This window comes from Thalassophryne amazonica, chromosome 4 (assembly GCF_902500255.1).
Source record: "Thalassophryne amazonica chromosome 4, fThaAma1.1, whole genome shotgun sequence".
NCBI classification, from domain to species: domain Eukaryota; kingdom Metazoa; phylum Chordata; class Actinopteri; order Batrachoidiformes; family Batrachoididae; genus Thalassophryne; species Thalassophryne amazonica.
In genome coordinates, this window is record NC_047106.1 from 61,175,138 (window position 1) to 61,198,122 (window position 22,985).

The 22,985-nt window shown below is 41.3% G+C and overlaps 1 long non-coding RNA gene across 1 annotated transcript; it reads right to left on the bottom strand.

The window, feature by feature from the left end:
• Positions 1-201: 201 nt before the first annotated feature.
• On the bottom strand, positions 202-21,877 carry LOC117509180. Its single transcript, XR_004560292.1, has 3 exons — positions 21,864-21,877; positions 14,426-14,431; positions 202-325 (listed from the first exon to the last, which is right to left on the bottom strand). It is a non-coding gene; the product is annotated as an uncharacterized LOC117509180 (long non-coding RNA).
• Positions 21,878-22,985: the final 1,108 nt, after the last annotated feature.

Here is a 22,985-nt window from a genome sequence, read left to right on the forward strand (position 1 = left end):
CTTGTCCTATCAATTTTACTGCTCTGGAAACTGTGGCAATAAAATCAGGGCGATACAAATCTTAGACATTGAAAATACCAGGCTTTGTATCGCCCCACTTTGCATCAAATCAGGAGTCCCCATTTTTCAGCCCCACCAGTGACACACCCCCATTTTTTGTTACCCTGGTGACAAGTGCAGGATCCTGATACAGTATGCAGATCATTTCATTCAGCAAAGATGTCTGATCAAGGTGAGAGAGTTTTAGCCTCCCTAGCAGGGAGAATTCTACAACTTGAGTCTCATACTGAAGCTGTGAGACACAAAGAAGTTAGTGAAGACGACACTCGACTTTATGGAGCAGGGCTGGGCAACGAAGGTCAAAACACTGCAGGTTTTCCTTGCAACCAATCACCTCACCGGGTGGGTTGCTGATGAGCTTCTCCCCTGAACATAAACAACTGGTAGGAGTAGGGTTAGTAATAGTGAGTTTTAAAAAATCACAATAATTTGACTCATTTTCTGACGGGAGCATGGAAAAAAATGAGACTGGGCTGGATATTTAACTGAAATCACTGAGCCAAACAACCAATGATTTATAACGGAAAATCGTGGAAATCATCAGGGGTGCTCAAACGTTTGCATACAACTGTGTGTGCATCAACAGTGCATCAATAAGCATTTGATGCACTGTCGATTTTTCAAGTTTTCCGACCTACAAAGAATGGAGATTTCTGTAATTTTTATCATAGGTACACTTCAACTGTGAGAGACAGAATCTAAAGAAGTTCAGAAAATGACATTCTGTGATTTTTAAACAAGTAATTTGCATTTTATTGCATGAAATAAGTAATTGATACAATAGAAAAACAGACCTTAATATTTGGTACAGAAACATTTGTTTATAATTCTCAAGGTCAGTATCCAGGCAGGTTACCTTGAGGGGCGGGTTTTCCTCTCAGTGAAAACATTGCTTATATACTTGTAATTTGGTCACTTTTCAAAGGAGTCAGACTTGTCAATAAAGTCAATTTAATGTACAATGGATCATTTCACCTCATCTTAGTGTATAACTCTCACCATTCGAGGCAATGATAGCTGTCAGCTGGCCGTTAGAAGCAAGTTAGAGACAATAAAAAAACCGTCTGATTTCAATAAAACAGCATACAGACCGAGCGTGTTGTCATGGAAGCACGAATTCTCACGTTCGGATTGGCCACTTTGACTGGTGATGTAGCGTGACCTTGAGAATTACAGAGGTCAAATGTTTCCTGTAGTTTCCATGTTTGCACACACTGCAGCAGGGATTGTAGTCCACTCCTCCATACAGACCTTCTCCAGATCTTTCGGTTTTGAGTTTCAGCTCCCTCCAAAGATATTCTTTTGAGTTCAGGTCTGGAGACTGGCCAGGCCACTCCAGGATCTTGAAATGCTTCTTACGGAGCCACTCCTTAGTTGCCCTGGCTTTGTGTTTCGGGTCATTGTCATGCTGGAAGACCCAGCCACAACCCATCTTCAATGCTTTTACTGAGGGAAGGAGGTTGTTTGCCAAAATCTCACAATATATGACCCCATCCATCCTCCCTTCAATACGGTGCAGTTGTCTTGTCCCCTTTGCAGAAAAGCAGCCCTAAAAATGATGTTTCCGCCTACTTCATGGTTGAGATGGTGTTCTTGGATTTATTCTCATCCTCCAAACACAGCGAGTGAAGTTTTTCCCAGAAAGCTCTATTTTGGTCTCATCTGACCACATGCCCTCCTATGCCTCCTCTGGATCATCCAGATGGTCACCGGTGAACTTCAAACAGACATGGACATGTGCTGGCTTGAGCAGGGGGGGCTTGCGTGGCCTGTAGAATTTTAAAGTATGATGGCCAGGGTTATAGCCATGGTGGGCGGTGCCGGGCGGCCTAGCAACACCCCGGTAAAGTGATAATAATAATACAATAACATGCTTTTGCAGGGCAGTATGCATTTTCAGAGGCCCGACGTTCATGACGAGTTGCCCAAAATGACAGATATTCGCCCGAGTTAGAGGGTGAATATCTGTCACACTACCGGCCTAGCAACGCCTCGGTAAAGTGATAATAAAGTATATTATCTCATAATGGCGGCAAGGTGGTGCAAGTGATTAATGCAATTATTTTCCATTTTAAAGGTGCCCCAGTTCAAAGCCACCTGTACCTCATTCTACTAGTACATCTGGAGTGCGTCAGTAAAGACATCCAGAGTAAAACTGGTAGCAAATCTTGTGACAATTCCAAGCAAAGAACACGAGAAACCAAAAGAGTGGAGAATTTAATTGCAACCACATCCATGAAAATATGAAGGCCATGATTCTTGACTCTGAACTGCATGCCTCTCCCCACCTCGACTCACCCATCCCTTGTCTCCTTTATAAATGATATTTCTTTGTTAGCAGCCGAGAAATGCAAGAGCAGCAAGAGTGAGAGTAAGGAGAAAGTCTTGAAGACAGAATAAGAAAAGATGACAAACAGAAACATGCTTGAAATAGACTAAACATAATAAACAATCCACAGAGTATAAGGATTAACAGCCAAAGTAAACACCAAAGGGCTTCTTGATAGGAAAGCAAGTGTCAAAGGGCTTTAAAGGTTTATCAGAGGTTTGCAGTGGCATGGTAAGTGCTGCCGACAGACTGACTATTTATTTTGACGGCGGCAGGGAGAGGAGGGCATAGACTGTATCTATTTAAATGAGTTACCAGGCATCCGTCTTTGCAGGAGAAGAATGAGAAACAAGTGGAGGCTATAAAGAGAATAAGTATTTGTGATGTAAGCGGTCAGCAGCACCTTGGAATTAACAGCAAATACTTAAAAAAGAGCTTACTGCTGTGGTTTCTGTTATACCACCCAGCACTCTGCAATTCCACTGTTTTATGTATACATACACATTTCACATATTTGTCTTCATTGTCATTGTGGAAGATCATCTCATTATGGATTCCCTGACAGGATGCTGGATATGGAGATGACTGAACAGGCCATCTTGACGTGTACTGTTTCTGACTGACGCTGCATGTGCTTCCAAGGGAAGCTTCTGTCGGTTAGGATCTTGGTTTCTCTCCTTCCCTTTTCTCCTCTGTGTCCGCATCATTTTTTTTGTTTGAAGACTTCCATTCCTGTGTGGATCATTGCTTGCTTGTTCTTCCCAGGCCTTCCAGTCAATGGAGCAGCTCTTAAGGTTGTGCTTCAGAGGGTCCTTGTAGTGTTTCTTCTGCCCTCCTCTGGACTGTTTTCCTTCACTCAGCTTGGAGTACAAGATCTGTTTGGGAAGTCAGCTGTCATCCATCATAATGACGTGACCCACCCACCAAAGCTGGTTCTAGAACTTGTCTTCAGCCAGGATGCTGACATTGGTATGGTAGTCTTCCCACCTGATGCGGATGATAGTCATCAGGCAGCATTACTGGAATTGCTCAAAGGTCTTTAGGTGGTGGCTGGAGGTGATCCAGAGCTCAGATCTGTACAGCAGGGTTGGCATTACAACACCTTTGTAGATGAGGATTTTCATCTTGTGCCAAAGGTCTCTGTTGTGGATAACACCAGTGCAAAGCCAACCGAAGGCAGTTCCTGCAAACTTGAGTTGGTGACGCATCTCAGAATCAACGTTGGCAACGCCTTTAGCATGCATTTTGGTACTAGTCATGTTTTTTTTATCTCATAAGTTTCACACTGTTGTACATCTCCATGAAGCCATGATGAGCTTGACACATGAAATCAGCAAGATGGCGGACAAGTGTTAATTGGGATTTTTCACTGGATTGAAGATGGCCAATGTGCTCCATGAGTCTTGCAGGGCAGATTGAACTACTGGGTCCCACTGTATTCCACTTTCTGATCCTAGAAGAAAGACCTGTCACAGATCTATTGCGGTAATGTAAAACAAATAATGGATGTTTTCCAATGCAATGGAAAGAATATGTCCGTTTGTTGAAAGATGGCATGAACCATTCAAAGAGCCGTCAGGCCGTCGTCTTTCAATTCATGCAAATATTCTTTCCACTGCACTCACAAACGTTCATTATTTCTATACTATATCATTACTTATATTCATATCAGATTTCATATACATTTTTGCATACTTTTATACAGGCAGGTGTATATATTATAGGTCCATGGATTTATAATAAATGTAAGCATGCATATATATATATATATATATATATATATATATATATATATATATATATATAAAACCGTATTACTGTAAATCACTGCATATAATACAAAAACCACACGTACATATCTGTTGTAGTTTTCGTCCTGGTTGCGGCACACTGGATCAGCTCTACACACTCCAACGGGTGCTCGAGGGTTCATGGGAGTTTGCCCAACCAGTCCAGTCCACATGTGCTTTGTGGATCTGGAGAAGGCGTTCGACCGTGTCCCTCGGGGACAGGGTCCGCAATGAAACTAAGTGCATTGACCACCTCCTTGATATAGTAACATTCATTTTTCAGAGCCTGCTTATCTAATATATAAACACAAGTACCTGTCTGTGTATGCACTAGGTTTTGCCATCTCTGTGCTACCTGTCACTGTAGCTAGACTCTCGCAAGAACTGTAATTCTAATCTTCATGGCGACAGATAGGTAAATCCTGCCAAATATTTGCATTTTATTTTTAAAAAATCGAATGTAGCCGTAACGTCATCTGTTAAAATGTTTAATAAGCTCTCTATCTCTTACTTTGTCTGTCACTTCCCAATGGGCAACAATGCTCTAATTACTGTGGATGTAAAAAATGTATTTGTCTACTGTAAATGTATTAATCCCATGCCTGGGATTAATAATGATACATGACATCAGGCTATGTGAATTACTTTGAAATCATACTACAACTAATATTGTACAGTAAAAGAGGGCAGCAATTTGTACGGGCTTTTCAGAATAAAAATGTTTCAAAATAAGAAAATACACAAAGAAATACTCAAAACAGGTTTTATGACAGCAGACTATTTGCAAGACACCCATGGCAGGTCTGGACCACTTGTGATTTATTCTTATCCAAGAGAAAACACAAATAAGGGGAAAAGCGTTGAAGCGGGAAGTTCTCTTCAATCATTCATTCAAGACATTTCTGAACACGTTAGTACGAGTTGTTCTTGCATGAGGTTCAGTATATTACTTTATGTTTATGCAATCATCCAGGGCAATATGTTTTCACTGCAAACACTGTGGCTTTCTTGTCTGTTTGGCTGTAGGTCATATTTTTGACTCTTTAGTTGCTGTGTATAACCTTGAAATTGCCTTTGCAGGAATAATAAAATTCATTTTATCTTAACAATGCTTCACAAGCAACTTTCTAGGCCTGTCTTTATTACCCGAGGCCAAAATATGGCTATGGGGTTTTGCGAAGGCCTTGTGTCTGTCTGTCTGTGATCACCATAATTCCAGTCCTATTACTGTCAAGGTCTTCGCAGGGAACATTCTTGGGACACAGACCTTGGACAAGTTCAAAGATCGTTAACCTTGACCCATTTTAAGAGGTCAAACTGTCACATTCTGTTTCCTATTGTTATGCTACTACAGCTGCCAGCATGAATCAAATGCAAATAGGCTTTTGTTTTTCTTCTGGGGTGGTGGTGGTGAGGGGGTCGGGATTCTGAGAAGGAAACGGTGAAAGCCAATCAGAGTAGAGAGGCACCATGGCAGCACTGGCTGGTCTCTCCCTAGCTGCTAATCCACCATGGGAGAATCTGCTCTGAAACTGCTGTGTTTCTGTGTAAATCTAACATGTTATGTATTGTGTAAAAGCTAGCGAGAAATGAACACTTCTCAAACTGAAAACACTATTTTTGTAACCTGATAACACCTCTGGAGTGATTTAGAAGACATCTTGCTGACATCAGCGGTGTAATTTCTCCCGGTTCTTTTTGTAATTTACTGTCTCTTACCAAGAACCAAACCATTGTATCCCTCATTTTGGATTAATTAATAGTCACAATGAAAACCAGACTGGATAATGCGGAGGAGCGTGTGGGGCATGCAGATGACATGATACTGGAGTTGACTGACGCGCTGGCTGAGTACATCAAACGACAAAGAAACATTCAAAACAAAATGACAGACATAAATCGAAATCCAGAAGAAATAACATACGCCTCTTTGGGATCGAGGAGGCAGAAGAAAACGAATCAATGATGCAGTTTGTGATGGAATTTCTAAAGCGGGAGTTGCCACTACCGGATGGACTGGACTTAAAGATCCAATGTGCGCACCGGGTCCCACATCAAAGACCTTGCCCCGGTGCACCCCCGAGACTGATCATGGTCAATTTCTAAGAATTCACTATAAAAGAATTGATTCTCAGAGAAGCTTGGAAAAAGGGGTGGATCCAGCGAAACGGGACGACCATTTATTTTGATCATGACTATGCAACAGAGATCGCCCAAAAACGCAATTAATATCAAGGGATTAAAAAAGTGCTGAAGGAAAAAGGTGTACGCTTGCAAACGCCATACACGAGCATGCGGATCCACTGACAGGATGGCGTGAGGTATTACGGTAACGCACGCGATGCGGGACTCGAGCTGCAGAAGCGGGGATACAAGGTGGAGGTGCCAGCTGATTCAGGAGAGGATAGGACGTCACGACTCCTCAGGTGCTTGGAGTGGCAGAGGAGCGTGTGACCTCGTGAGGAACGCGTGCCAGCTGCTGCTCAAAGGGCTAAAGAAAAACTGAAGGAGTTTCTAAGAAATGAAGATGAGTCATAATTCTGTGCCCCCCCCCCCCTTGTCCACACTTTTTACAACAGAAACATTACATGGCTTCTTTAATCCATATATACGAGGAGCAGCACTCAAAGACTGTCAAAACATTGGACTTTTATGGAGGAAGTAAATTTGGTTACATTAATTCTTTTTACAGTTCGCATAAAAAACAGCAGAAGAAGAGGAATGATAACCCTAATATCAAACAAAGTGCACTTTGAAATGCTGGAGGAATGCCGAGATAAAGAGGGCAGATTTGTAATTGTTAAAGGGAGGTTTGACAACACTACGGTGACCCTGATTAATGTGTATGCACCTCCAGAAGAAGATAAAAAACTTTTTCAACTATTATTCAATATAATATCTAGCATAAGTGATGGCATTTTGATTGGCAGGGGAGACTGGAACACTATTTTGAATTATTCAAAAGACACAACAAGTGTTAAAAAACACAATACTATAAAATCGAAAGCCCTGAAGTCACTTATGAAGCAGGTAGGGCTTTGTGATGTTTGGCGGGAAATGCATCCTGTGGAGAAAGACTATACACATTTTTCAGCAGCTCATAAGGTACACTCCAGGATTGAATTTTTTCTGATGAATACTAGTGACATACATAGAGTAACAGACTGTGAAATAGGGATAGCGGATGTGTCAGATCATAATGCCATAAATCTAACTGTAAATTTACACAATCAAACTAAGAAAACACTTTGGAAATTGAATACTGATATGCTTAACAGTGATGCAGTTGTGCAAGAAATTAAAAAAGAAATTCAAGAATGTATCACTAATAACAAAGATAAGCAGATAGAACCAACCATTGTTTGGGACACTATTAAAGCGGTCATGCGAGGAAACTTGATATCAAGATTTGCTTATATTCAAAGGATGAAAAGGCTAACACAATCAAAACTGGAGGAGCAATTAAGGAACTTAGAAAAACAGCAACATACTGATACAAGTAGCACCTTGGCAGAACGTGTAAAAAAATGTTAAGGAACAACTGACTGATTTGGTCAATGAGGAGTCTGAAAAGAAATTGAGATTTACAAAACAAGTCAGTCAACGAGTCAGGAACCAAAGCTACCAAGATATTAGCAAATCGTCTAAGAGCACTCCAGTTAAGGACTACAATCAATAAGATCAGAGACCCAATAAATCAAGAAATACACTATGAGCCAGAAAAAATTAAAGACATTTTCTTAACCTATTATAAAACCCTATATGGTCAGTCAGAAACTGTGAGAGAAAATGAAATTGAAGATTACTTGTTAAATTTAGATCTTCCCTCCATAGGAATTACTCAAAACAAATCCTTAACAAAACCAATTACTAAAGAAGAATTGAACCAGGCCATTAGTAGAACTAAAAATAATAAAAGTCCAGGGAGTGATGGCTATCCAAATGAGTAGTACAAGGTCTTTAAAGAAGACCTAGCTCCTCTTTTATTGGACTCTTTTAAATGGACACTTAAACATGCAAAAATCCCTCCTTCTTGGCAGGATGCAATCATTTCAGTCTTACCAAAGCAAGGCAAAAATAAAGAGTATTGTGAGTCGTACCGACCAATTTCTATTTTAAACGTGGATTACAAACTTTTTACCTCTATAATCTCAAAACGTCTAGAAGTCTTTCTTCCAGATCTGATTGATAAAGACCAGACAGGTTTCATAAAAGGATGTCAAACGCAAGATAACATCTGACACACATTACATGTCATAAATGAAGTAAATAAACATAACATTCCAACTGCCTTAGTAAGCTTAGATGCTGAAAAGGCTTTTGATAGGGTTTCATGGAAACTCCTATTTGCAGTCCTAAAAAGAATGGGTTTTAACGATGCCATAGTTGAGGGTATTCAGGCCTTATATCAAAAACCATCGGCCAGGATCAAAATAAATGGAGATCTGATGGACAGCTTTGAGTTATTTAGAGGCACTAGGCAAGGCTGTTGCTTAAGCCCCTCCCTCTTCACACTGTTTATTGAACCATTGGCTCAACATATACAACAAAGCAGTAAGCTGGAGGGAATTAGGGTTTTGAGGGAAGAACAAAGAATAGGTCTATTTGTGGATGACATTATTGTATTCCTCCAGAATCCTGATAATACATTTCCCCAGCTGCTAAAACTTCTCAAATATTTTGGAAGGAAATCTGGGTACAAATTAAATATTTTAAAAACTCAAATCCTATCTATCAAATACATCCCCAGTGATTCAATCAGATGAAAATATAAACTAAAATGGGACTTAGATAAAATAAATTATCTTGGAGTATATCTAACTAGAGATCCAAACCAACTGTATGAGGAGAATTATTATAAGATTAATGTCGTAATTCAAAAAGATCTGACAACATGGGCAACTCTGACTATGGATCTCAGTTCTAGAATTGAGGTCATAAAAATGAATGTGCTGCCTCGCCTATTGTATTTATTCATCACCTTACCAATTCAAATTCCAGATAAACAATTTGCCAAGTGAGATAAACTTGTATGTAGATTTATTTGGAGGGGAACAACGCCCAGGATTAAATTGAAAACACTCCAACTTAAGAAAAAACAGGGTGGGCTGGCCCTCCCAAATTTTAAAAATAATTTTCTGGCTGCTCAGCTAAGATACATTGCCTACTGGTGTTCACCACAATATGAATCAAAATGGAAACAAACTGAGTTAAATTACTATACTTGTCAACCACAAACAAGACTTGGTGAAAAACATAAGACACAACCGGAAAATATGAATCCTATTATTGAGATGACTATTAAAATTTGGTGGGATGTGGTGAATAGATGTGGGATTGAGGGTGACTGTAGAGTTTTGGTGTGGCCAGCGTACTCCCCAAAATTTGGAGGTGGACAACTGGATGCCATCTTTATAAAATGGATTGATAAGGGAATCACAGCCATATGCACATTGGTAGAAGGAAATATTTTTAAATCTTTTGAGAAAATTAAACAGGAATTTGATCTCGACAAGTCTGAATTATTTAGGTATTTCTAATTAAGATATTTTTACAACTCAGAAATTAGAAAACATTTAACAAATGAGGGCAGCGATTTAGTAGAAATTATGACCAAGGCATATAGACAATTACCCCCCAAAACTGTATCAAGACTGTATAAATCATTGCAAAATGCAAACAAGAATAATACTTGGTATATAAAACAAAAATGGGAAACAGAACTGAATATTGAATTGTCAGAGGATGACTGGCACTCTATATGTCTCTCACAGCACACTTCAACCACTTCAAGGCAATGGAGAGGATTTGGTTGGAAAAACATGGTGAGATATTTTATTACTCCAAACATCAAAACCAAACAACTGTTGTGTGGGCCGCTGAAGAGGAGGTACTGCTGGCCCACAACCAGCAGAGGGCACCCTGCCTGGAGTGCGGGCTCCAGGCACAAGAGGGCGCCGCCGCCTCACAGGAGCAGCCGGGGTGACAGCTGTCACTTATCATCTGATCTTCAATCGTATATCAGCAGGACGACATCTCCACTTCTTTGCCGAGATATTGCTATGCTTAGGAGGTAACAAGCTCAGCCAATCAAGTTGTCTTTTCGACAGAAGAATATTGTTGCTTTGTGTTTTTTGACAGCAGACTTTTCGACGAGAGGTGGAGGTGGATTTCCCACCATACGTGTTGCTGGGTATAAACACACCTACATCTAACTGTTTTTGTTCCTCGCCAGCAGTACCAGATCCGACAAGCGGAGGCAGTGGCCACCTGGGAGTTCAGGACTTGGCGGCTCCAGTATTCCCGGGGTTCGGTGGTGGAGGAAATCGTGTGGTTCCAGTTCTGCTTTGGACAGACGTCTCTTATCTTCGAGCCTGCCCACATGACACGTTCTGTAAATTGACTTCATTGCATACTATTGTGACCTGCCGTGTTTGTTGTGCTCATTCACAACAGTAAAGTGTTGTTATTTGACTTCCTCCATTGTCCGTTCATTTGCGCCCCCTGTTGTGGGTCCGTGTTCCTACACTCTCACAACAACAACAACAACAAAAAACAACAATGCTGGAGATTGTGTGGGGTTCAGAATGCCAATCATGCTCATATATTTTTTGAAGTGTTCAAAAATTGTTTTGTTTTCGGAAAATCTTGCAAAAGTAATGGGAAAAATACTGGGCTACACAATTCCTAATGATGTTGTGTGGGCCGCCCGAAGAGGAGGTACTGCTGGCCCAACGCCAGAGGGCGCCACCAGAGGGCACAGTCGCCGCCAGGAACTGGAATTGACAGCTGTCACTCATCACCTTCATCACACCTCACCCATAAAGGCTGGGAGAGGACACCACATCTCTGCCGAGAAATCGTCAAACCATTCAGGTAGACACTCAGCCGTTGCATAATTCAGCTAAGCTAAGTTGTGATGTCTTTTGCATCTGAGCTGGTAGCTGGTGAACTGTACTTCTGAGTTTTGCAGCTTTTCACTGTCTGCCGAGTTGGAGGGAGTTGGTAAGAGTTGGCATTCCCGCTCTTCACTCTTACACTCGTGGAGTGGAGGCTGCACGTAAAAGGAAGTAGTGAGATCAGGAGGTGGTGTTTTCTCCTAAAGGATTACCTGCTGACTGTTTTACTGGGTGTGTGCACACACACCCACTCTTGACTGTTTCTGTTTCCTGCCAGTAGTACCCGATCTGACAGCTGGAGACGGTGGCCACCTGGGGACTCAGGACTTGGCAGCTCTGGGGTGTTCCAGATCCGCTGGCGGTGGAAATCATGTGGGTTCCGACTCTTCTCTGGACAGGCGTCTCCTATCCTCGAGCCTGCCCACACGACACCAACTTCACTTTTCACAACATTAAATTGTTACTTCGTATTTCCATTGACCTTTCATTTACACCCCCTGTTGTGGGTCCGTGTCATCACACTTTTCACAACAAATGACCCACGTGTTGTATACTTGGGCTTGCTACTTGAAGGAATTATTCAAACTGAAGACATCTGTTTTTTAAAATTATGCTTGTGGCCAGCAAAAAAGTTATAACAAGGAATTGGTTAAAAAGCAACCCACTGGAAATACAACAGTGGATTGACATAATCAAGGAAATTTATTTGATGGAAAAAATTACTCACTGTCTGAGTTTGAAAGCTGGTAAATTTGAGAAACGATGGTCAAAGTAAAGTAAAGTAATGGACTCATCCATTACCCAGGCCGAAGTCACCGAGGTGGTTAGAAAGCTCCTCGGTGGCAAGGCTCCTGGGGTGGATGAAATCCGTCCTGAGTACCTTAAGTCTCTGGATGTTGTGGGACTGTCTTGGCTGACACGCCTCTGCAACATCACGTGGCGATCGGGTACAGTGCCTCTGGATTGGCAGACCGGGGTGGTGGTCCCTCTGTTTAAGAAGGGGGACCGGAGGGTGTGTTCCAACTATAGTGGATCACACTCCTCAGCCTCCCTAGTAAGGTCTATTCCAGAGTACTGAAGAGGAGAATTCGACCGATGGTCGAACCTCGGATTCAGGAGGAGCAGTGTGGTTTTCGTCCTGGTCGCGGCACACTGGACCAGCTCTACACGCTCCATCAGGTGCTCGAGGGTTCATGGGAGTTCGCCCAGCCAGTCCACATGTGTTTTGTGGATCTGGAGAAGGCGTTCGACTGTGTACCTCGGGGCACCCTGTGGGGAGTGCTCCGGGAGTACGGGGTCCGGGGTCCTTTGCTAAGGGCTATCCGGTCCCTGTACAACCGCAGCAGGAGCTTGGTTCGCATTGCCGGTAGTAAGTCAAACCTGTTTCCAGTGCACGTTGGCCTCTGCCAGGGCTGCCCATTGTCACCGGTTCTGTTCATTATTTTTATGGACAGAATTTCTAGGCGCAGCCAGGGTGTAGAGGGGGTCTGGTTTGGGAACCACAGAATCTCGTCTCTGCTGTTTGCGGACGATGTGGTTCTGTTGGCTTCGTCAAATCAGGACCTTCAGCGTGCACTGGGGCGGTTTGCAGCCAAGTGTGAAGCGTCCGGGATGAAAATCAGCACCTCCAAATCCGAGGCCATGGTTCTCGACCGGAAAAAGGTGCTTTGCCCTCTTCAGGTTGGTGGAGTGTCCTTGCCTCAAGTGGAGGAGTTTAAGTATCTCGGGGTCTTGTTCACGATTGAGGGACAGATGGAGCGTGAGATCGATAGACGGATCGGTGCAGCATCTGCAGTGATGCGGTCGCTGTATCGGACCGTCGTGGTGAAGAGAGAGCTGAGTAGGGGGTCAAAGCTCTCGATTTACTGATCGATCTACGTTCCGATCCTCACCTATGGTCATAAGATTTGGCTCATGACCGAAAGAACAAGATCGCGAGTACAAGCGGCTGAGATGAGTTTCCTCCACAGGGTGGCTGGGCACTCCCTTAGAGATAGGGTGAGGAGCTCGGAGTCAAGCCGCTGCTCCTCCACGTCGAAAAGAGTCAGTTGAGGTGGCTCGGGCATCTTTTTTTCCAGATGCCCCCTGGACGCCTCGCTGGAGAGGTGTTCTGGGCACGTCCCACTGGGAGGAGGCCCCGGGGAAGACCCAGGACACGCTGGAGGGACTACATCTCTCGGCTGGCTTGGGAACGCCTTGGGGTTCCCCCGGAGGAGCTGGGGGAGGTGTGTGTGGACCGGGAGGTCTGGGCGGCTTTGCTTGAGCTGCTGCCCCCGCGACCCGACTCCGGATAAAGAGGAAGAAAATGGATGGATGGATGGATGGTCAAAGTGGATTGATTATAAAACTCTACTGTATAATCATGTTTTTCCTTTTTGATAGAACCCCACAGATTAAGTTCCAATATTATGCCTTTGTAATAATTTGAAAAAAGCACAAATAAAAAGTAAAAAACAAAAACAACAACAACAACAAAAAAACAAGGAATTAGCACAGATATTATCTAACAGCAGGCATGGCCATCACACACGGTCAACGGTAACTTCTGGTCTTTTCAAAAGCTCATATACGCACCTGCTGCAGATGCCATTAAAAGGTAAATAAAATATTGTTTATGATTGCTTGATTGATTTATTCTGCAACATCAATGCAAACATACAGAGGTGAAAATATCAATGATACACAGATAACACAAAAAAGCATAAACAGTTATTTCCATTCTGGTCCTTGTGATGTTATCGTGTGACAAAATAGAGAGGCTTGATTGAACATGTAGAAATTGTAGATAAGACAATAGGATCTTAATAATTAATGTAAATAACAATAAATGCATAATTATACAGTATATTATATATATATATATATAGAGGGTGGAGTCGAATCAGACTCACGTCACGGGCTTCCTGCTCACGCTCACAGGGCTTCTTGTCCATGTTCAACGTTAGCTCTGCTGTTAGAACGGTATTGTGACCACCAGCGAAAAACTCGAAGTAAGTCCTGCGGCTATTGTAATGATTGGAACACCGCTGTCGAAGTCCAGTAGCTCGCCTTTGTGACCTGTAAGATCTGCGGCTGCAGTACGGCTGGTGGGTTGCGGTCGACGCTTGCCTGAGACGCTGCTGTTAGCATGCGTCAACCATCTCAGGGGCGGTTGGATCCGTCGTGTTGCTGCTGCTGGATACCATCGTCGGCATTCGTCAGCTGCCATCAGATCCATTGAGACCGCTGCTACTGCTGCTGCTGCTGGGAGATTTGCAGTGGTCTTTTGTCGACTTGCCTCGAGGGGTGCTTATACCGCGTCGGCCTGTTTTGAGGCCTACTAAATCTGCGGCTGCTGCTTGTTGGACCTCCTGCTGTCGGTGTCGTAGGTTCGCCTTCAGGACCCGTCAGCTATGGCTCCAAAAAAGGGTACTGTGTTTATGGAGGAAGAACTTGAGGACATTAGAAAAATGTTAAATGAGATGTCAGCACAAATGAAGCCCATTAAAGAAGTGGCTGATCAACTGAAAATTATTTCACAACAACAACAAAAAATATTGGAATTAACAAAACAAGTTGTTGAATTACAAAAGGCAAATGAAGAGAAAGACAAATCATTAAAACTTATGGAAAATCGAATTGCAGAACTTGAACAACAGACTAGGTCAAATGACCTTCTCATTACAGGTTTGGACATTAAGCCTCGAAGTTATGCAAGAGCGGTGGCTTCAGGAAGGGAGCCCTCTGAAATGGACAACCTCTCTGTAGAGGAACAGGTGATTTCACTTTTGAAGGACAAAGGAATTTTAATAAACCCTAATGATATCGATAGTAGTCACCTTTTACCGCGGAGAGGTCAAAATCAACCTAAAGTCATATTATTGAGGCTTAGAAACAGGAAACAGAAGTTTGCAATTCTAAAACAAGCAAAGAATTTAAAAGGAACGAATGTATATATAAATGAATACTTGACCAAGAAAAATTCAGATTTAGCAAGACAGGCATGATTTTTAAGAAAACAAAACAAGATACAGGCTACTTGGACATTTAACTGTAAAGTTTATATTAAATTAAATGGAACACCTGAAGAAGCTAAAACCTTATGGATTAAAGATGAACATGATCTTAGTAAGTTTAACTGATGTAAGTTGTGAAGTAATACATAAAGAAATGTACTGGTTGATTGTGATGATGGAGGAAAATCTGTATATAATATAATGAAAACGGTTAATAATCAGTTTATTTCTGCCAAGGAGCTCTGTTTGGAAACATTTAATTATAGTCATCCTGCCTCTCGCCATTTTGAACCTGAATCAGATCCAGATTCTTTTTTTAGTGACAATATCGAGCGACAATGTAATTATTTTACAGAAGAACAATTTAATGATTATAAAATTAAAGATGGAGATTTTTCAATGATACATTTTAATAGTAGAAGTCTTTCTCTGAATTTTTCAAGGATAAATGATTGTTTAGATACATTTAGAAAAAGTTTTTCAGTGATCGCTATATCAGAAACATGGTTAACTGATGTCAATCAAGATCTTGTACAGTTGGAAGGTTATCAATTGTTTCAGGTAAATCGACAGAAGAGAAGCGGCGGGGGTGTGGCATTATATGTAAGGTCTGATTACAACTGTAAATTAGTTCACAATATGTCATTCACAGTTGATAATATCATGGAATGTGTTACGGTTAAAATTACATCCATAAATTCAAAAAATACGGTTGTTAGTTGTTTATACAGAGCTCCCGGAGCAAATATTGATACTTTTGAACAAGTAATTATGGGAATGTACAACAAAATAAATAAGAATTCACATTTATTTATCTGTGGTGATTTTAATATCGATTTTCTAAATCCTCACAATCATCCACAAACCACTTCATTTATAAATTCTTTATATTGTTTGGGAGTATTTCCGACCATCATTCATCCAAGTAGAATAACTGTGAATTCAACAACCCTTATTGACAATATTTTAACTAATGTCATATCTGGTAATCTCAGTGCAAGATTGCTGGTAAATGATATTAGTGATCACCTGCCAGTATTTACTGTTTTTGCATCACATGATCGAGTGTTTCAAAAGGATTGTAATAGATTGAGTAGAAATGTCACACCAATAACTGTTGATAATTTAAGGGTGGATTTATTATGCCAGAATTGGAATGATGTTTATGTTGATGATGTTGATGAATCTTATGATGGTTTTATTTCTATCATTTCTAAGTTATATGATAAACACTGTCCTCTTGTTAACAAGATATATACTAACCGATACAGCAATAAACCATGGATAACCAAGGGTCTTCAGAGGGCATGTAAAAAGAAGACCTTACTGTATAAACAATTTATAAAATCGAGATCAAAGGAAGCTGAAAGTAAATATAAAATATATAAGAATAAATTAATTCATATTATGAGATTTAGTAAGAAAAGATATTATAGTGACTTACTTGTTAAAAATAAGAATAATATAAAAAATACATGGAATATTTTAAATGAAGTAATAAAAAAGAACAAAAATGGTAGAGATTATCCTTCTTTTTTTCTTTCCAATAATACTGTGATAGAAGATAATGAGACTATTGCTGACCATTTTAATGAATATTTTGTCAATGTAGGTAAAAATCTTGCCAGTAATATTGATTCATTGAGCATTAAATCTTTTGAAAATAAGATAACATTTAATAAATCTGTGTCAATGTTTGTTGGTGGAACAAATGAAAAAGAAATAATTGATCTGGTGCAGAATTCTAAAAGTAAGAAATCAAAGGACTTCAATAATTTGGATATGGCTTTGTTGAAAAAAATCATTGATTGTATAGTAAAACCTTTCACTTATATTTGTAATATATCATTATGTTTTGGTAAATTCCCTTCACAGATGAAGATAGCCAAAGTAATACCTTTGTTTAAAACTGGTGACAAACACACTTTTTCAAATTATAGACCTATTTCACTTTTACCCCAATTTTCTAAAATACTAGAAAAATTTTTTGTAAAAAGACTGGATAATTACTTACTAAAGTATGAGATACTCTGTGAAGAACAATATGGATTTAGAAAATCTAGGACTACTTCACATGCATTGATGGATTTCGTGGAAAATATAGCGACTGCAGTCGATAACAAGCAATATACAGTAGGTATTTTTTTTTTGATTTACAGAAAGCGTTTGACACTAAATCATGAAATATTGCTAACTAAATTACAGAAATATGGAATCAGAGGATTAGCATATGACTGGATAAATAGTTATTTACATGGTCGGTATCAGTATGTTCAATACAATAACATTGATTCCGAACTTCGGGAAATTACGTGTGGGGTGCCCCAGGGTTCGGTCTTAGGTCCTTTGTTATTTATTTTATATATAAATGATATATGTTATGTGTCACGGGTACTGAGGTGTGTTCTTTTTGCAGATGACACAACTGTATTTTGCAGTGGTGATAATCTTGAACAGCTTCTTGACACGGTGGTAAACGAACTGGATAAATTTAAGGCTTGGTTTGATGCTAATAAATTGTCACTTCATCTTGGGAAAACCAAATGTATGATTTTTGGAAATAAATTTGTGCCTAAATGTAAAAGTGTAAAAATGTTATAATTTTTAAATAGCTAAGTCAGACACCTGACTTCAACCCAACACAGCACAACTTCTCACTTCCTGAAGATATAACTGATCAATCAATCAATCAATCAATTTTTTTTATATAGCACCAAATCACAACAAACAGTTGCCCCAAGGCGCTTTATATTGTAAGGCAAGGCCATACAATAATTATGTAAAACCCCAACGGTCAAAACGACCCCCTGTGAGCAAGCACTTGACTACAGTGGGAAGGAAAAACTCCCTTTTAACAGGAAGAAACCTCCAGCAGAACCAGGCTCAGGGAGGGGCAGTCTTCTGCTGGGACTGGTTGGGGCTGAGGGAGAGAACCAGGAAAAAGACATGCTGTGGAGGGGAGCAGAGATCGATCACTAGTGATTAAATGCAGAGTTGTGCATACAGAGCAAAAAGAGAAAGAAACAGTGCATCATGGGAACCCCCCAGCAGTCTACGTCTATAGCAGCATAACTAAGGGATGGTTCAGGGTCACCTGATCCAGCCCTAACTATAAGCTTTAGCAAAAAGGAAAGTTTTAAGCCTAATCTTAAAAGTAGAGAGGGTGTCTGTCTCCCTGATCTGAATTGGGAGCTGGTTCCACAGGAGAGGAGCCTGAAAGCTGAAGGCTCTGCCTCCCATTCTACTCTTACAAACCCTAGGAACTACAAGTAAGCCTGCAGTCTGAGAGCGAAGCGCTCTATTGGGGTGATATGGTACTACGAGGTCCCTAAGATAAGATGGGACCTGATTATTCAAAACCTTATAAGTAAGAATAAGAATTTTAAATTCTATTCTAGAATTAACAGGAAGCCAATGAAGAGAGGCCAATATGGGTGAGATATGCTCTCTCCTTCTAGTCCCTGTCAGTACTCTAGCTGCAGCATTTTGAATTAACTGATGAACCCAGTTGTGAAATCAGGCATGCTAAGTGTAATAGTGGAACTTAAAACAAACAAGCAGCATTTTGCTGGCACTTGCCATCTCTTTATGCAGTGCACTGAATTACAATATGAACACATGTAGGATAAACGGAGTCTACATCTGGCGCTTAACACTCACACTAATTAGAAGCTCATTAACAGAGTGATGATGGTTCAACTGAGCTTCCAGAAATATTATGGACATGTTCTTGTAAATACTGCACAGTTAAGTGATGTATTAAATCAAGGCTTTTAAAATCTTTTGCTAACTTTACTTCTTTTTAATCTAAGCCAGTCAAGTATACACTATAATTTGTCAGATTTAAATTGAAAAGAACAGGCTTCAAAACTTCAACAGCTAACTTTTTTAATCAAACAAAACTTTTCAGTTATAGCAGCTTGACTGGTCTGTTATTGAAAATCACTGTTGAAATGCGGGTGTAAATGGTGCATACTAATGAGCAAATTCAGTTTTATTATAAACCTGAAACGTTTCAAATAGCCTCCCCTTCTCACTTTAGTGTCCATTGGTTTCATTTTCCACAGTGTGGCGAGCAGCACGAGAATAAATCTCATTTTTAATCAGGCCTGCAGCCAGGATCTCTTATTGGAGTCTAATGAGAAGTGTGGCCCGCAGATAAAGTTCTGTGCGTATTTTCTAACCTTGGACTGATCATGCTGTCCCTGGGGTGCACTCTGACATTCCACGTTTCAGTCAAAGCACACTTGAGTGAGTCAGCACAGTTCAGCTGCTCCCCATGCACTACTGTTCTCTATTACCATAATGATGACTCAGTCCTGTTCTCTCCCACTCCGTCCTATCCAATCCCGTCTCATTCATCCTCTGTCCTGCCCTCTCCTTTCTCCCCTCTCCTCTTTCACTATCCTTTATCACCTTGTCCTGTTGTCTCCTATTCTTAGCTTGCTCCATCATCCTGTCACCACTCCTCTCCTTTTCCTGATCTGTCCAGGTCATGTGGTTATCCTGTTTTTTCAGTTTCCTGGCACATCCACCAGTAGCATAACACAGCCACACCGTCATGTTTAAGACCCATGGTGTCATCTGTTCTCATTAGCCAGAAGACTGATTAGCTAAAATGAGTTAATGGACACCGGTCAAGTGAGTAAACATTTTAAACCGGCTCTGTTGCCACACTCTTCCAGGCTCAAAACACAATGTCACGTCACATTCCCAGTACGCCTGGCTAAGTAGCTTAGTCTAGCACTAAACCGGCTAGTCTGAGAAGCAGACAGACTGACTGAAGTGACACGTCTGTGGCTACACTATGAAACACAACAATACAAACATTTACTTGCTAGCACCTGGGGCCTATTGGTAAGCTCCCCAGTGGAATTTATAATGTTTACTTCCAACCCGCATTTATTAGGTTTCATTGCATAGTAAACCACTCCACAAGGCTGACGTGTAGGTCCGGAGGCTTTTATAAAACCTTTACTTCAGACATACTATCAGAAATTAAATCCCTGTTCCCAAGGCTAGACCATATACAACAAATCAGAAAATGTTGGGCTGATACAGAAAATGTAAATTTAACAAACAAACAAAAAGAATGATTATTACATTTACTTTGAAGCAGGGGTGGTGGCCAAGTGGTTAATGCGCTTGGTTTCAGTTCAGAAGGTTCTGGGTTCAAATCCCACCCCTGCCACATTTCTCCATGTAATGTGGAGTTGCGTCAGGAAGGGCATCCGGCGTAAAACCTGTGCCAAATCAACATGCAGATCCACCTTGGATTTGCTGTGGCGACCCCGAGTGCAAACAAGGGAGCAGCCGAAGGGACTTACTATTACATTTACTTTGACTTCTATTTCATTGCAGACTATATGAAGCCAAGATGTTTAATGTTTTCTGTGGTCATTACATTTGTTAACATGCATCCATTAATACATTTAAGGACTGCAATACATTCCAAAAACAGTTGGGGCACTAAAGCATTTACCACTTCCTATTATTGCCATTCCTTCTCACAACACTTCAAAGACATTCTGCATTGAGCATACCAAGCAATGAAGCATTATCAGGAGAAAATCCGCAAACCACAAATGAAATGGGGAACCGTGAAACATTCCACCTGCTGTCTGGAGGGACACATGGTCGGACAGGTGTACACAATACTGTGGCAACGGTTTTGTCCACGCGCACGAACACTGTGCAAGCACGTGCAACACAGCAGTGGAGCAAAAAATTAATAAAACACCACAATTTATAATACTTAATTCCTGTTAAAAAGAGCGGAGTCCGCCTGGACATACACCAGGAAGTTCTGATGTGGATTACTGTACTCGCTTTCATGTCTTACATGAATTACCTGATGTACCCCTTTAATGAAGACATCAGCCGGGCTCTTGTCTCATGAAGTGCCTGCTCTTGTGTCATGAACGCATCTGTTGGCATGGTGTGTCCAGCACGCAGTGTTCCGCTGGTGACCGCATTGCAAATGTGATATGTATTTTAATTATTACAATGTGGGGAAATCCCACAGTGACATGTGCCTCATGGCTGTAGGTTGCAGGGGGACACGCCACCCTTGGTCCGTGGACATCGCTGCTGTGGGAAAAAAAATAAAAAAAACACTGCAATTCTTTTGAATTCCTCTAATCGAGCAGACAATACAAGTATGAACCTTCTGTTCTTCTGTAGATGGCCCATGGTCATAGACGTACAGTCATGAAATAACATGAATGAAGCAATGTGCGCTTATCATGTCCACATCTGCTGGCCCCATGTCCAGACACCCACGTGCGTGCCCAGCGAGCAGCACGACAATGGAGAGACACAGCGTCATGTGGAGCTCATGTGGGTGACGTGACATTCAGATCACCATTTGAGTGTTCACATGATCAGATAGTCCTTTTCATATGAGACAACCTGCCAGTGTGCGCGCCAAGTGGCCGCTCCAGCCCGTGGCAAAAGCGATATATGTTTTATGTATTTCAACGTGAGGACAGCAGGCACACGCACATGCCGCATGGCATACAGTTGTAAGGTCATGTCCTTGAAAACATGTGATGTCTTCTCCAGCTGGGACCTCCAGGACCAGAGATCTCATCAGCAGCGGCTCACACAGACAAGCTCATCTGTTCGATCAGCCCACAGAACAAGAATCAGAATCAGAATTGCCTTTATTGTCACTGTAATTTGCATTACAATGAGATTTGAGTGCAACTCCAAAAAGGTGCTTTCCGTGGTGCGAGTAATTTTTAGGCAAATAAAAAATTTAACGGTAAATTATTCAGAGTATATGTACAATAGAAACATAAGGTAAAATAAAATAAAATAAAATGGACCAAGTAAAATGTAAAACAGGAATTACATACATTTGTGGAATCATATTGCACGGGAATAATACACATGGTTTACAGGTATTGCACAAGAAACCTGAAAGGTGCGGATTAGAGTGATTTGTTATTGTTCAGTGCAGTGATCGCTCTGAGGAGAAAGCTGTCCCTGAATCTGTTTGTCCTAGTTTTGACTGACCTATACTGCCGGCCAGAGGGTAGTAGGTCAAACAGGTGGTTGCTGGGGTGGGATGTGTCTTTGCTGATGGTGGCAGCTCTACTGAGGTCGTGAGAGCTGGCAGTGTCTTCCAGGCTGGGCAGAGAACAAAGTGTCAATCTCCTTTTCTTTGCTCTGTGATTAATCATTGTAGTTATTTGTTATGTAATTGTGGATGTAGTTATTGTAGTACTTATTTATATACCTGTCCTGGCTGTGGTCTGTGTTTTTAATGAAACACGTTACGTGCACTGAGCCGTCATTTCCAGCTGTCACTGCATAGCTGGCCGGTCCTTATGTGATCTTTTGTCCATAAATATCAGCATGTCATGCAAGTGTGACACCACCCCCCCGCACACCACATGTGTTGAGGGGGGATCCGACACACAGGCAAGCCACATGTGTTGTGGGGGCAGGTGGCACGATACACACGCAAGCCACATGTGTTGGGGGGGTGGGGGGAGTTCGGCACATCCACACCCATATGTGTTGCTTGGTGACGCAACACTCGTGGGCACTTAAAACATTTTCACAAACAGCTTGAATGTCATCAGCTGCTCTCAACTCTCGTACCAGGAGCGTGAATACCTCTGCCTTTCTATGTGTCCAGCGAGCAGTGTTGTATGCTTGTGTGTGACACCTGGAATTTGGCCAACACATGCCAAGAGGGGGATCGAATGGGCACTCGCAGGGGACTCTGTCTTTCAGCTGAAGCACTTCAGTTTGAAGCGGCTCCAATTTTTCACAAATGTCATTTGACTCCTCTTTCGTGCACCATTCTGTCTCAATCGTGTTATGAACTTTTTAAAAAAAAATCTTTTCCAGCACTGATGAAAATACACATTTTCAATGTCTGATGGTCCAACCCAGATTC